Source organism: Protopterus annectens, chromosome 6.part0 (assembly GCF_019279795.1).
Source record: "Protopterus annectens isolate FY-2018-M chromosome 6.part0, PAN1.0, whole genome shotgun sequence".
NCBI classification, from domain to species: Eukaryota; Metazoa; Chordata; order Ceratodontiformes; family Protopteridae; genus Protopterus; species Protopterus annectens.
Genome location: NC_056737.1, coordinates 42,242,042 through 42,255,683, shown reverse-complemented (window position 1 = coordinate 42,255,683; position 13,642 = coordinate 42,242,042).

The following is a 13,642-nucleotide window of genomic DNA, read 5'->3' as shown; positions in this document are numbered from 1 at the left end:
GGCAAGGAGGACCTGTAGCCCAACGGAGAGAGTCATTGGGTCTGCTTCTTTTGTGATTGAGGACTGTCTTCTCCCCTTCTAGGTGAAGAAGCAGTCCATTGTCTTGACCTGTAAGAGGCCTGAGCCTGCGCCCGACCTCTGGAGCGTCTATATCTTCCCCTTTGAGGCCTGTCAGACGTGGGAAAGGACCAATTTTTGGAGGGCCAATTTCTAGAAAATCTAGGAGGCTGAATTTGTAAAAAATCTTTAACAGTCTGCATAGATTTTGCTTTTTCTTCCATCTTTTTAATAACCTCCTCAGCCTTAGATCCAAATAAAGCATCATGCTGAACAGGGGCATCTAACAGTTTAGCCTTAACCTGCTCAGGTAAATTCTGCTCACGAAGCCAAGCATGTCTCCTGATAACAGTACCAGAGGCTGCGGCCCTGCAAGAAGCTTCCAAGGCATCAAAACCACAATGTAAACTATGTTTGCTAACTTGTTCAGTTGCATGCAATACATCCTGTAATTCCTTGTCCTCTGCACATGCAGGAAAGGTAGAGAGCCTTTGCTTTAAAACAGACAAAAGAAATTGCTGATACTTGAACATGTGAAACTGGCAATTTAAAGCTCTAACAGAAAGAGTAGCCGAAGTGTAAACCTTTTTGCCCCACCTGTCCAAGGCACGAGAATCCTTTTCAGAGGGAATAGGATTTTTAGATGAAGCGGCCTTAGCAGCCCTAGAACCCTGAGAAATGGTTTCAGGATCAGCAGAAGGGTTCTTAAATAAGAATTGATGGGAGTCAGGGGCTCTGTAAAATCTATCAGGCTTAGAAGGAGCAGGCGGCAGGGAATCAGGATTCAGGTTAGCTTCAGAAAAAGCATCATCCACAATATCAAGTACAGGAGGAATAGCCAAAGGTCTGTGTTGAGGGAGAAGGAGAAATTCCCTAAGTCTCTTCTTGGAAGCAGAATAGTCCTGACCTTCCCAATGAAAATGCTCCCTCATCTCATGTAAGGTTTCCCCAAAAGAGAAATCTTCAGGGGGAGAAGCAGAGGGAATACAGTCCTCTGCATCAGAATCCTCATAAGGAGGAAAAGAATAATCCTGGTCAGAGGAAGAGACGGAAGACACAGAAGCCTGATCAGATGAATCATAAGGAATATCCTGTCTAGGCCTTTTTTCTGGAGGAGGGTGAGAACCCCTAATCATTGTCAGTAAATCTTCAGCCATCTGTAGTAATTGCTTCTGGGACTTGGGAGCTGTATCCGAAGAAGCTTAAGAAGAAACCCTTGGTTTAATAGGAGTCTTTGACTTTGCCTTTGTCTTTGTAGAAATAGTGATATGAGAAGGCCTGAAAACCCCCTCAGAAGCCGGTACCTGCACAGCGGTTCCGGACCCATCTGAAGGAGCGACGTCCGAAGGTCCTGCAGCAGATAAAATACTAGGCCTAGAAGGCTCCCCATGGGAGTCCATGTCGGCTATCGGTTCCGAAGTGGCGGACGACAGGGGCTGCAAAAGCGCCTCACTGACGACCGCCGAACCCGAAGCTGGCTCCGGCTGCAAAGTATCTTGTTTGGACCTCGGAGGCCTATCCTTGTCCTTGCGTTTCTTTTGAATTCCGGTTGTCGGTAAAGTATCCGACAACATCCTATAATTGAATCGTCTACCGAAATAATTCAAGGCCCAATCGTACCTACGCTTGATAGTGTGAGAATTAAACCTGGCACAGAACCGACAGCAAGAAACGTCGTGGTCAGGGCCTAAGCAAGGTAGACAGTAAGAGTGGAAATCTTTATGAGGTATTTGTTTTCCACACGATATACAATTATTAACTTTTTCTGACATCGGAGGAGCAAGAAAAAGGTTTCCCCAATGGGGTACTTAGCTTGAGAAGAGAAGTAGAAAACTTCGGACCGACGACAATCAAAGAACGTTGTCCTGAATGCGCCAACCAACGACTTGCAAGCTGCTTTCCATCGCACGGCAAGAAGACTGGAGAAGATGGCGTCGGCTGTCAGCTTTATATCTCTGCGTTCTGACATCAGGGTACTTGCTGGTACAGCCGACGCCGGACCCAGACTTTGGAATTCTGGCCGACCTCAGGCTGCCTGCCGGCAGGAACACCCTACAGTTATGACTGCAACAGTGAAACACGAAGAACATCATACAGGATATTATTGTACACAGTAATTTTGTTAAGCCAGTGGATAAGTTATGCAGCACTTTAGGTATACTGGGCACTAGTGGGTGTACTAGATGCTCAGCATGCAAATAAAGAAGTTATGTACTTACCATAACATTCCTTGTGAGTTGTTCATCTCGCCTTCATTCTTACAGATGGGTTCGGAGCCAATCCTCGGCTCCGAGTCGGCCTACTACAAAGCTTGAGGTCTTCAGATAGCTGGAGGCCAAGTCCCTATCCCATGATGTACCTAGAGTTAACTCCGATCTTATTCGCTGCATGTAATACCATATGTCATTCTATCACTCCATAAGAGAAAGTTATAGAAGGGTTCAGCAACCAGGGAAAATCTAGCATCTCAGTCTTTGAAATACCCTGGAGGGGGTAGGAGGTAAGAATGAAGGCAAGATGAGCAACTCACATGGAACATTATGGAAAGTACATAACTTCTTTATCTGAAGTTGTTCTAGGCTCGTCGTTCATTCTTACAAATGGGTAGCATTCCAAGCACCATCTATCTTGGGTGGTTCAAGGGAGTATGTTTTTCAGGACAGCAGACCCAAAGGAGGTCCTGTCAAATTTGTAATGAGTGATAAAGGTATGAGGTCTTGACCAAGTGGCTGCTGCGCAAATGTTATCTATAGGAAGTCTGGCAGAAAAGGCAGAGGATGTAGACACTGCTCTGGTAGAGTAAGCCTTAATTTTATGTTGCAAGGGCATGTTAGCATCTGAATAAGCAAATGTGATACAATCAGCTAACCACTTAAGAGTTGTTTTAGCCACTGGCATACCTTTCCTGGAGTCTGAAAAAGAAACGAAAAGCTGTTCAGATTTCCTAAAATCTTTTGTTCTATCCAAGTAAAATCTGAGCTATGAAAATCAAGTTTGTGAACCATATATTCTAAATTATTGGGGTGATTGGAAAAAAATACTGGCAAATCAAAAATTTGAATAAGATTAGCTTCAGTACAAACTTTAGGCAAAAAGGAGGGGTTAGTTCGAAGTGGGACTCTGTCAGCATGGAAAATCAAATAACGAGGCTTAATGGACAATGCTTGAAGCTCTGACACTCTGCAGGCAGAAGTGATGGCTACTAAAAAGAAAGTCTTCCATGACAAAAATTTGAGGTCACATGAGGAAGCTGGTTCGAATGGAAAGAGAATAATGTGAGAAAGTATAACATTTAGATTCCATGGGGTATAGGGAGATTTCACAGGTTGTCTGACATGAAAGGTCCCTTTCAGAAAGGCTTTGGATAGTTTGTGTGACAATGGTCAACCCTTCAAATCCAAGGTGAAAATTAGAAATAGCAGCAAGTTGAACACTAACTGTTGCTGCTGCAGCTCCTTTGTTGAAGATCATGGTCAAGAAGTCTAGTATAGAGACCACAGGGGCTAGGTAGGGATCAATGTTATTTTGAGAGGCCCATACAGAAATGTTTTCCATTTGCTAAGGTATAGCTTCCTCGGAGAGGATTTATAAGAAGATATGAGAATTTCCTTCGTCTCATTAGAAAGATTATGGAACCTGGCTATGATGGGAATTGGAGCAGCCAAGCTGTCAGCTTCAGGGACTGAAAAGAGCAATGAAGTTCCCCCAAGTGCATCAGATCATCTGGAACTCGGTCCAGAATCCAGGGGTCCTCCAAAAGATAAGTCGAAGAAAGGGGAACCAAATCTGACGAAGTCAATGAGGGGCTATTAGAATGATGGTCCTTCCCAGGGATTTTGCTTTCTGTAGTACCTTGGGTATCAACAGAATTGGTGGGAATGCATAGAGGAGACCCAGAGGCCAATAGTGTACGAGTGCATCCCTTGGGGCTTTTCTCGGAGGGGGAATCGGGGCAAAGTAGCTTCTGCATTTCGTGTTGATGTGGCTGACGAAAAGGTCACAGCAAGGCTGGCCCCACCTGCGGAATATCCTGTCCGTTATTTCTTTCTTGAGGGACCACTCCTGGGACAACAAAATTGCTCTGCTCAGCTTGTCTGTAATCATGCTGGATTTCCCCATGATGCAAGTTGCTAACAGAAAGCACCGGGTGGCTATAGCCCACTGCCATACTCTTAGGGCCTCGCGACAAAGTGGGTAGGACCTGGTTCCTCCTTGTTTGTTCAAGTACCAGACCACTGACATATCTGTCTGAATCACAACTGTACCCAGAAGAAGAGACAGTCCTTCAAGTACTGCAACGCTAAAAGTACTGCTCTTATCTCTAGGACATTGATATGCAGATGTGTCTCTTGATTGGTCCATGTGCTTTGGGCTGTTCTTCCCCGAAAATGCCCCCCCCACCCTATCAGTGGAGCGTCCGTGGTCACTGTGGCTGCTGGTGGGGGTAGAACAAAAGGATGACCTATCATGACATGGAGAGGTCAACCACCACTGAAAATCCTTTTTGCATGTTTTCAGGATTATAAGATGAGCTATTGGGAGCTCTTGGTAAGACGACTGAGTGAACAGCCATTGCAGAATCCGCATGTGCATGCAACCCAGTGGTATGGCTAATACTGCAGCTGCCATCATGCCTAACAATTTTAGTACTTCTGATGCTGGAGCCTTGTTTTTGTACATCATATTGCAGATCTGCTGACGGAGTAGTAAGACATTGTACTAGAAGTCTCAGCATGGTGGCGTCCAATTCTGCTTTGATAAAAATGGTATGTTGCAATGGCAACAAGGCAGATTTGCCTGAGTTTATTGTAATGCCCAGCTGACTGCAGATTGAAAGAGTGGTGTCCCTGGCTTGAATGAGATGATGCCTGGTGGTGGCGGTGAGGAGCCAATCGTCTAGGTACGGAAACACCTGGAATCCTAAACATCTCAGGTGAGCCTTGACCACTGCCATGCATTTAGTTAACACTCTGGGGGCTGTAATGAGACCAAAGGGCAGGGCTTGAAACTGGTAATGATTGGCTCCGAGCCGGTAGTGCAGAGGATTCCTGGATGGTCTGGCCACTATGTGGTAGTATGCATCCTGGAGATCTATCGAGCACATCTAATTGTCTTTCCCTAAAAAGGGAAGTATCGACTGAAGCATGACCGTCCAAAACTTCTCTTTCTTGACAGATCTGTTTAGTCTGCTGAAGTCCAATATAGGTTCCAGTCCCCTGTCTTTTTTGGAACTAAAGAATCTTGAGTAAGTTCCGGATCCTATCTGGCTTGTTGGGACTGGTTGGATAACTCTTTGTTAGCAACTATCAGACCTCTATTGCTGCCTGTTCCCTGTAACTGGGTGGAATGTCTGGGATTTTTCTGGTCAGTGGAGGGGGTGTGGCAAAAGGAATGAAATATCCTCTGGAAATGATACTTTGTACCTAGTTGTCATTTGTTATTTTGAGCCAGGTGTCTGGATACAAAGATAAGTGACCCAAACTGCCTCCAGAGTAGGACAGTCAGGCCTCCTTTCAGGAGTGCTGGTAGGGCTTCCCAAAGAAGTGATCTATGTCGCCCTGGTTTTGTGGACCCTCTCTGCTGCAAGGGAGGCATCTTCCATTATTGCCCCCTCCTCTGCCCCTGGAGGGGGGGTTCACCACATGTGTCCTGGCTCCTTGGGCTTTTTGGAACCACAACATTACTCGCCTTTGACCCTTGGGTGGGTCTGGTAGGAGTGGAAAAACAGACTCAGATGGCAGACAGACTCTTTCCTTCCTGCTCATACCTGGTCAAAGTTTCCTCAACTTTGGGCCCGAAAAGGGGTGTGCCATCAAAAGGGGTATTTAACAAAGGATGACTTGAAAGGCTCCGTGAAGGAACACAAACGCATCCAGGAGCGTCTCCCAAGAGCAATTCCTGTATCCGCTGCCATGCTCGTTTCATCAGCTGCATACGAAATGAGGTGCATGGACGAGTTCACTATGGAGTTGAGGGTAGCAAGCTGGGAGGAAACTTTATCTGAAGCTCCTGCAGCTACTATACCCTGAAGAGCATCTCCCAGCTCTTTAAGGAGATCTCTTTGCAGTCTAGTAAAATAGGTTAGATAGTTGAGCGAACGCAGTGCAAAAGTCGCTGAACTGCAAATGCGCTTCCCATAGCTATCCATGATCCTAGAATCTCTGTTAGGAGGATGGATAGAAGAGGAAGTTTCTGAAATTTCCTTTTTGGTGGCTGCGGCCACCACCATAGCATCAACTGGCACACACTTGGTAAGAAAAGATTTGTCCTGGGGTGCAGAAATAAATCTGTTAGGCCTCTTCGGGACAGGCTCCATGGTGTCCGGAGACTCCCACGCACTTCGTGAGACCAGCTGCATAAGTTCATCGAAGGGCAGAAACATGCAAAAGGTGGACGGTTGAGACCCAAAAACCTTCAGGAGAACAGACTCGTCTTCAGTAGGGTTGGTGGACTGTCAGTCACCCCTCTGCCCAAGGATTTCTAATATCTCAGCAAATGAGATATCCTCAGAGGGGGACCGTGGGGACCCTTCTGATTCATACAAGTCGGTATCAAAGGTCAGGGACTCCTGTGGGGAGTCTAAAGACTTCCTCTTACAGATTCTCTTCCTGGGAACCTCATCAGTGGAGGCTTCTGGTGAGGTCTCAGAAGAGCAGGGGCCACCCAGTGGGGCTTCCTGAGGCTCTGGGTCTCTACGCTTGGCAAGGATCTGTGAAGCAGAAGTAGACACAGGCGCTTTGGGGGAGGAGGTAGCCAGATCTGAAGTCAAAGATGTCTTAGGGAGATATCTCTCTCCTCATGGCTTCAAAGACACCTCTGTTCCGATGAGAAGGGACCAACAGGTCCGAGGAAACTGTCGATAACCCCTGGGACAGTGGGCTCAGCGCTCATCCAAGCCGAAGCTCCAAGAGGCAGAGTTGGAACCAAGTCAGTCTGACTACCCTCCCCGACCAGAGAGTGTCAGCTCCTAGACTCCTCGATCAGTGCAGAGGACGTCAGAGTAAACGGAGCCGAATACACTGCATCAGGCATTGGCTCCAAAAGCAGGCTCCACGATCAACAAGTCCAACTCCTCCGGCTCCGAAGGACCGGTATGGCTCGGAGGAGGAGGAAGAGTAGTAGCTGGTAAAAAGGTCTTCGGTTCCGAAGCCGCTTGGGTTGGAACCGATAAGAATTTAGCAAAGGCTGGTGCCTGTAAAAGCTTCTGCACCACACGATCCACATCCAAATCGGAAAGGCTAATAAAAGACCGAGATGAGTGGACAGAAGGAGGTACAGACTGCAGGAGTGGAGACTTGGGCACTTCGGATATCGGCTCCAAAACCGGGGACCGGCTCCTGAAGAATAAGACGGTGGGCTCCAAGGTCTGTGAAACCAGCATCAAAGACTTTTTAGATTTCTTACTCTCAGAAGTCTTGGAAGCCTTTGAGAACTTACTGGATCCATCTTGATCGCTCAAAGCTTCTTGGAATGAAGGTTTAAGTAAACCTCTGTCAATCAACTTTCTCTTTCTCGCCTGGAGAACTCCAGAAGAGAAAGAATGACAGATGGAGCAGTTTTCCTGGAGATACAATGCTCCCAAACAATAAACACAGTTTACATGACTGCTAGTGATGGACATTTTCTGCCCACATTTAGGACATTTTTTAAACCTTGATTTAAGGTGTTTGTCTTTGTCAGCCATACTAAAACGCACATTATCAAAAAAAGGTGCTGTAAAACTAGGCACACCCAAACAATAATCACATAAGCCCTTTAAAAACTATGGACTAAATAGTAGTCTAACACACACCCCTATCTAAACTGTAGATAGATAAATATATCAAAGTTGTGACAGAAAGTCACTACCTAAAGGCACACAACAATACTATATACTACTAATACACACTTAAATCTAAGCTCTAACACTAATTTTAAAGCTGTAACAAAAAAAGGGCACTATTCAAACTTTAAAGGTTAAATGTAAAAAACTGTGACAGAAAGGTCTCTAAGCACACACTATAATCTAAAGTACTAATAAAAATATAACTAGGCCTAAGGAAAATGAGGCCAAAAGAGCTAAATACTAATTTAAGAAAGATTTATCAATAATATGAAAAATTTGAGAAAATAAGGTTTTTACTGGCCCAAGTTAGCGAGAACCTCCGATCTACTGCAGCGGCAAACTAGATCTGGGGTAACTAGATGCATCATGGGATAGGGACTTGGCCTTGAGCTATCTGAAGACCTCAAGCTTTGTAGTAGGCTGACTCTGAGCAAAGGATCGGCTCCGAACCCATCTGTAAGAATGAACGATGAGATAGAACAACTTCACATATGTTGTTAATTTTTTTAGTTATATCAGTGGTGTTCCCTTTAGTCCTAAAGGACATTTTACTTGTGTAACATCTAATGTTATTTATGTTCTCAGATGCTCCTGCAGTCTCTTTTATATAGGTGAAACTAAAAGTTTTAAATTGAGACTGTAGGAGCACATTAGAGACATAAAAATGGAAAAAGTTGTTAGTCCTGTTGCCATGCATTTTAAGTTGTTTCACAATAGCAATCCAGAGTCTCTGCAAGCCAGCATCCTAGAATAAGTTAATTGGGGTGTTGGCAACTCCGAGTTTAAGAATAAACATAATTTGTTATATAAACCCAGCTACTGGAGATGCACAAGCCAGTGCATTTCACTGTGCCAGTCCCAAACCCGGATAAATGGGGAGGGTTGCGTCAGGAAGGGCATCCGGCATAAAACTTTGCCAAATAATTCATGCGGAGACCAGTAAATATTTACATACCGGATCGGTCGAGGCCCAGGTAAACAACGACCACTACCAATACTGTTAGCCAACAGGGTGCTGGCGGAAATTGGGCTACTGTTGGCCGAAGGAGATAAGAGGCGGAAGGCATGGCCGAAGGCAGGAAGAGAGGAGAAAGGCTAGGACTGTGGTAGTAAGGGTCGGAAGTTTGAATGTTGGCAGTATGACTGGTATAGGGAGAGAGCTAGCCGATATGATGGACAGAAGGAAGGTTGGTATATTGTGTGTGCAAGAGACCAGATGGAAGGGGAGTAAGGCTAGGTGTATCGGAGGTGGGTTCAAATTGTTTTATCATGGTGTGGATGGGAGGAGAAATGGCGTAAGAGTTATCCTGAAGGAACAGTATGCGAAGAGCGTTTTGGAGGTGAAAAAAAGAGTGTCTGATAAAGTGATGTTTATGAAGCTGGAAATTGATGGTGTAATGATGAATGTTGTTAGAGCATATGCTACACAAGTTGGGTGTGCGATGGATGAGAAAGAAAAATTTTGGAGTGAGTTGGATGAAGTGGCGATGACTGCACCCAAGGGTGAGATAGTGGTGATTGGAGCAGATTTCAATGGGCTTGTTGGTGAAGGGAACAGAGGAGATGAGGAAGTGATGGGTAGGTATGGTGTTAAAGGAACGCAGGTCGTCAGATGGTAGTGGATTTTGCGAAAAGGATAGACATGGCTGTGGTGAATACGTATTTTAACAAGAGGCAGGAGCATAGGGTGATATACAACAGGAAGATGCACACAGGTGGATTATATCTTATGTAGGAGGACCAGTTTGAAGGAGATTGGAGACAGTAAAGTGGTGACCAGGGAAAGTGTAGTTAGGCAGCATAGGATGGTGGTTTGTAGGATGACGTTGGTGTTCAAGAGGAGGAGGAGGAGGAGGAGGAGGAGTGTGAAGGCAGCACCAAGGATTAAATGGTGGAAATTGAAAAAGGGTAATTGTGACGTGGAGTTCAGGGATGAGTTAAGACAGGCACTGGGTGGCAGTGAAGAGATACCAAATAGCTGGGTAACTACAGCAGAGCTAGTAAGGGAGACGGCTAGAAAGGTGCTTGGTATGACATCTGGACAGAGGAAGGACAACAAGGAGACATGGTGGTGGAATGAGAAAGTACAGGAGAGTATACAGAGAAAGAGGCTGGCAAAGAAGAAGTGGGATTGTCAGAGAGATGAAGAAAGTAGACAAGAGTATAAGGAGATGAGGTGCATGGCAAAGAGAGGTGGCAAAGGCTAAGGATAAGGCATATGAAGAGTTGTATGAAAGGCTGGACACTAGAGGGAGAAAAGGACCTGTACCGATTGGCTAGACAGAGGGACCGAGCTAGAAAAGATGTGCAGCAGGTAAAGGTGATAAAGGATAATGAGGGAAACATACTCACAAGCTAGGAGAGTGTGTTGAGGAGATGGAAAGAGTACTTTGAGGAGTTGATGAATGAAGAGAATGAGAGGGAGAGAAGTTTGGATGATGTGGGGATAGTGAATCATGAAGTACAATGGATTAGCAAGGAGGAAGTACAATGGATTAGCAAGGAGGAAGTAAGGATGGCTATGAAGAGGATGAAGAATGGAAAGGCTGATGGTCTAGATGACATACCTGTGTGGAAGCATGGAGGTGTTTAGGTGAAATGGCAGTGGAGTTTTCAACCAGATTGTTTAATGAAATCTTTGAAAGAGAGAGGATGCCTGAGGAATGGAGAAGTGTTTTGGTACCGATTTTTAAGAATAAGGGTGATGTGCAGAGCTGTAGTAACTACAGTGGGATTAAATTGATCAGTCACAGCATGAAGTTATGGGAAAGAGTAGTGGAAGCTAGGTTAAGAAGGGACATGATGATTAGTGATCAGCAGTATGGTTTTATGCCAGGAAAGAGCACTACAGATGCAATGTTTGCTCTGAGAGTGTTGATGGAGAAGTACAGAGAAGGTCAGGAGGAGTTGCATTGTGTTTTTGTAGACTTAGAGAAAGCATATGACAGGGTGCCTAGAGAGGAGTTGTGGTATTGTATGAGGAAGTCGGGAGTGTCAGACAAGTATGCAAGAGTGGTAAAGGATATGTACAAGGGTAGTGTGACAGCAGTGAACTCTGCGGTGGGAGTTACGGATGCGTTTAAGGTCGAGGTGGGATTACATCAAGGATCAGCTCTGAGCCTTTTCTTATTTGCAATGGTGATAGACAGGTTGACAGACGAGATCAGACAGGAGTCCCCATGGACTATGATGTTTGCAGATGACATTATCATCAGCTGTGAGAGTAAGGAACAGGTGGAGGAGACCCTGGAGAGATGGAGATATGCTCTAGAGAGAAGAGGAATGAAGGTCAGCAGGACTAAGTCAGAATATATGCGTGTGAATGAGACAGAGGACAGAGGAATGGTGAGGATGCAAGGAGTGGAGGTGGTGAAGGTGGATGAGCTAAAATACTTGGGATCAATAGTTCAGAGTAATGGTGAGTGTGGAAGAGAGGTGAAGAAGAGAGTACAGGCAGGATGGAGTGGGTGGAGAAGAGTGTCAGGAGTGATTTATGACAGACTAGTACCATTAAGTGAAAGGGAAGGTCTACAAGAGGGTAGTGAGACCAGCTATGTTATATGGGTTGGAGACAGTGGCACTGACAAAAAGGCAGGAGTCTGAGCTGGATGTGGCAGAGTTAAAGATGTTAAGATTTGCACTGGGTGTGACGAGGGTGGACAGGATTAGGAGTAAGTATATTAGAGGTTCAGCCCAGTTTGGAGACAAAGCCAGAAAGTGAAAATTACGTTGGTTTGAACGTGCTCAGGAGGGATGCTGAGTATATTGGGAAAAAGATGCTAAGGATGAAGCTACCAGGTAACAAGAAAAGAGGAAGGCCTAAGATAAGGTTTATGGATGTGGCGAGAGGACATGCAGGTGGTTGGTGTGGCAGAGCAAGATGCAGAGGACAGGAAGAAATGGAAACTGATGATCCATTGTGACGACCCCTAGCGAGAACAGCCGAAAGAATATGATAATTTGTTATATAAAGAAAGCATTTATATTTTAAAATACAATACTTTAAGCCCTTGTGAACTTAATACTGAATGTTCATGGAAACTTTTGATATAATTGTTCTCCAAGTACAACAGAAATACAGTATTTAATGTTTTAGATATTAGTTAAGTGCTTTATAATTGATAGTTCATGTTTGTATAAAATGGCACTGTTTTTTCCTTACTGATTTACTCCTAGAAGGCATTTCTTGCCGGCGTGCTAGAGACTTGAGACGTTCTTGTTAATAAAGTGCAAGCTGGTGATTTTTATATTTTTTACTGGCCTTTTTGTCGTATTTTAATACTTTTGGGACTTTTTTGTTGTATTTTTGTTGTTGCTATATGGCCAGTGATCCTAATAACTACCAAGGATTCTGAGAGATGAGAGTATGGATGCTACTCAAAAAAGCATGGATCAGTATGTGCTGTCTAACCGAGAGACATCTTCAGGAACTGGTTTGAGGTGAGCAGAATTTTATCAACTGGGAACATCTTACTGAAGATGGTCATAAACAATGTACAGCTAATCCTTTTGACTGTGTGGGTAAGAACCACTCGGTTTCTTTTTCCACAGATGTGTCGGATATCATTTACAAGCTAGAACAGCTTATGATGAAAAACTGCAGTTTATCTCAACATTTTCAGCCAGCAACATTATATTCAGCTTGACATTACACCGAGGAGGCTGCGTGCCTTTAAAAATCCATCTAAACCTTTTGATGTTTCAGATGAAGCAGAAAAATGGCTTAAGGAAAGATGGATTGCTGCTGAGTGGGTAAATATCTCTATAGAACAGGACCTATTGCAGGAAGAAATTTCTACTTTGTACGATTCTTTGGCAGCCAAAATTAGTCACGTTCGCTTACAGACCCAGCTGGTTGACATTAATGACAAACTGATAGATCTTGAACAGGATCTCATGAAAAAGAAAAAAAAAAAAAAACTACAAAGATTCAAGGGGCCACCATAAGGCTTTCATTTGGAAAACAAACAAGACCAAACCATGTCAACAGCTTGTTAATAGTGCCAAAAGGGGTTATAATGGTGCAGGCAGTTCACATCAAGTGTTTTCAGACACTTCTAGAGGCTCTACAGACTGGGATATGGATGACCAGCAATATCTACCTTTGCCTCATGCTCAAAAGCCTCAATATTTGAATAATAATTTTCGGAATGGTAAGAGAACAGCAGATTCGGAAAGAAACATTGGGGATGGTTTTCACCACCAACAAACTTTTAGTAATATAGGAGTTTATCAATAGCATTACAAAAGGACTAGATGGAACTGAATTTATGTATTGTGATTCTGACGTAAACTGAGAATAACACTGTTATCACAAGTGGAATTAAGTGAAATACAAATGTATATTTTAAATAAGGGTCTTAAATTTGTACCTACTGTGATGCCTAGACCCTACATGTTTAAACTTGAAGTATATAGAATGTGTAGAAAATTACATTTGCTTAACTATTTTTCTAGAAATAACTCAGATGCTGGCATTAATAATACTTTAATTTATACTGAAGACATTTCAGATACAGATGACAGTTTTTACTCATGTTCTTCCGATATGAGTTAAATGGTTACTGCTATCTTGACACTACATCTGTAAAATGTTCGTGATTTTGCCCCACCTTTTCTGCATGAGGGTATGCAAAGTACAGTGGTGTACACTTACCATAAATGTAGATGTTAGAGTGTATTCACTGTTGCAGTCATTGCATTTAGGTTATTTGCTTGCAGTAACCCTCAGTCAGCCCGATTAACAAAGTCTTGGGTCCT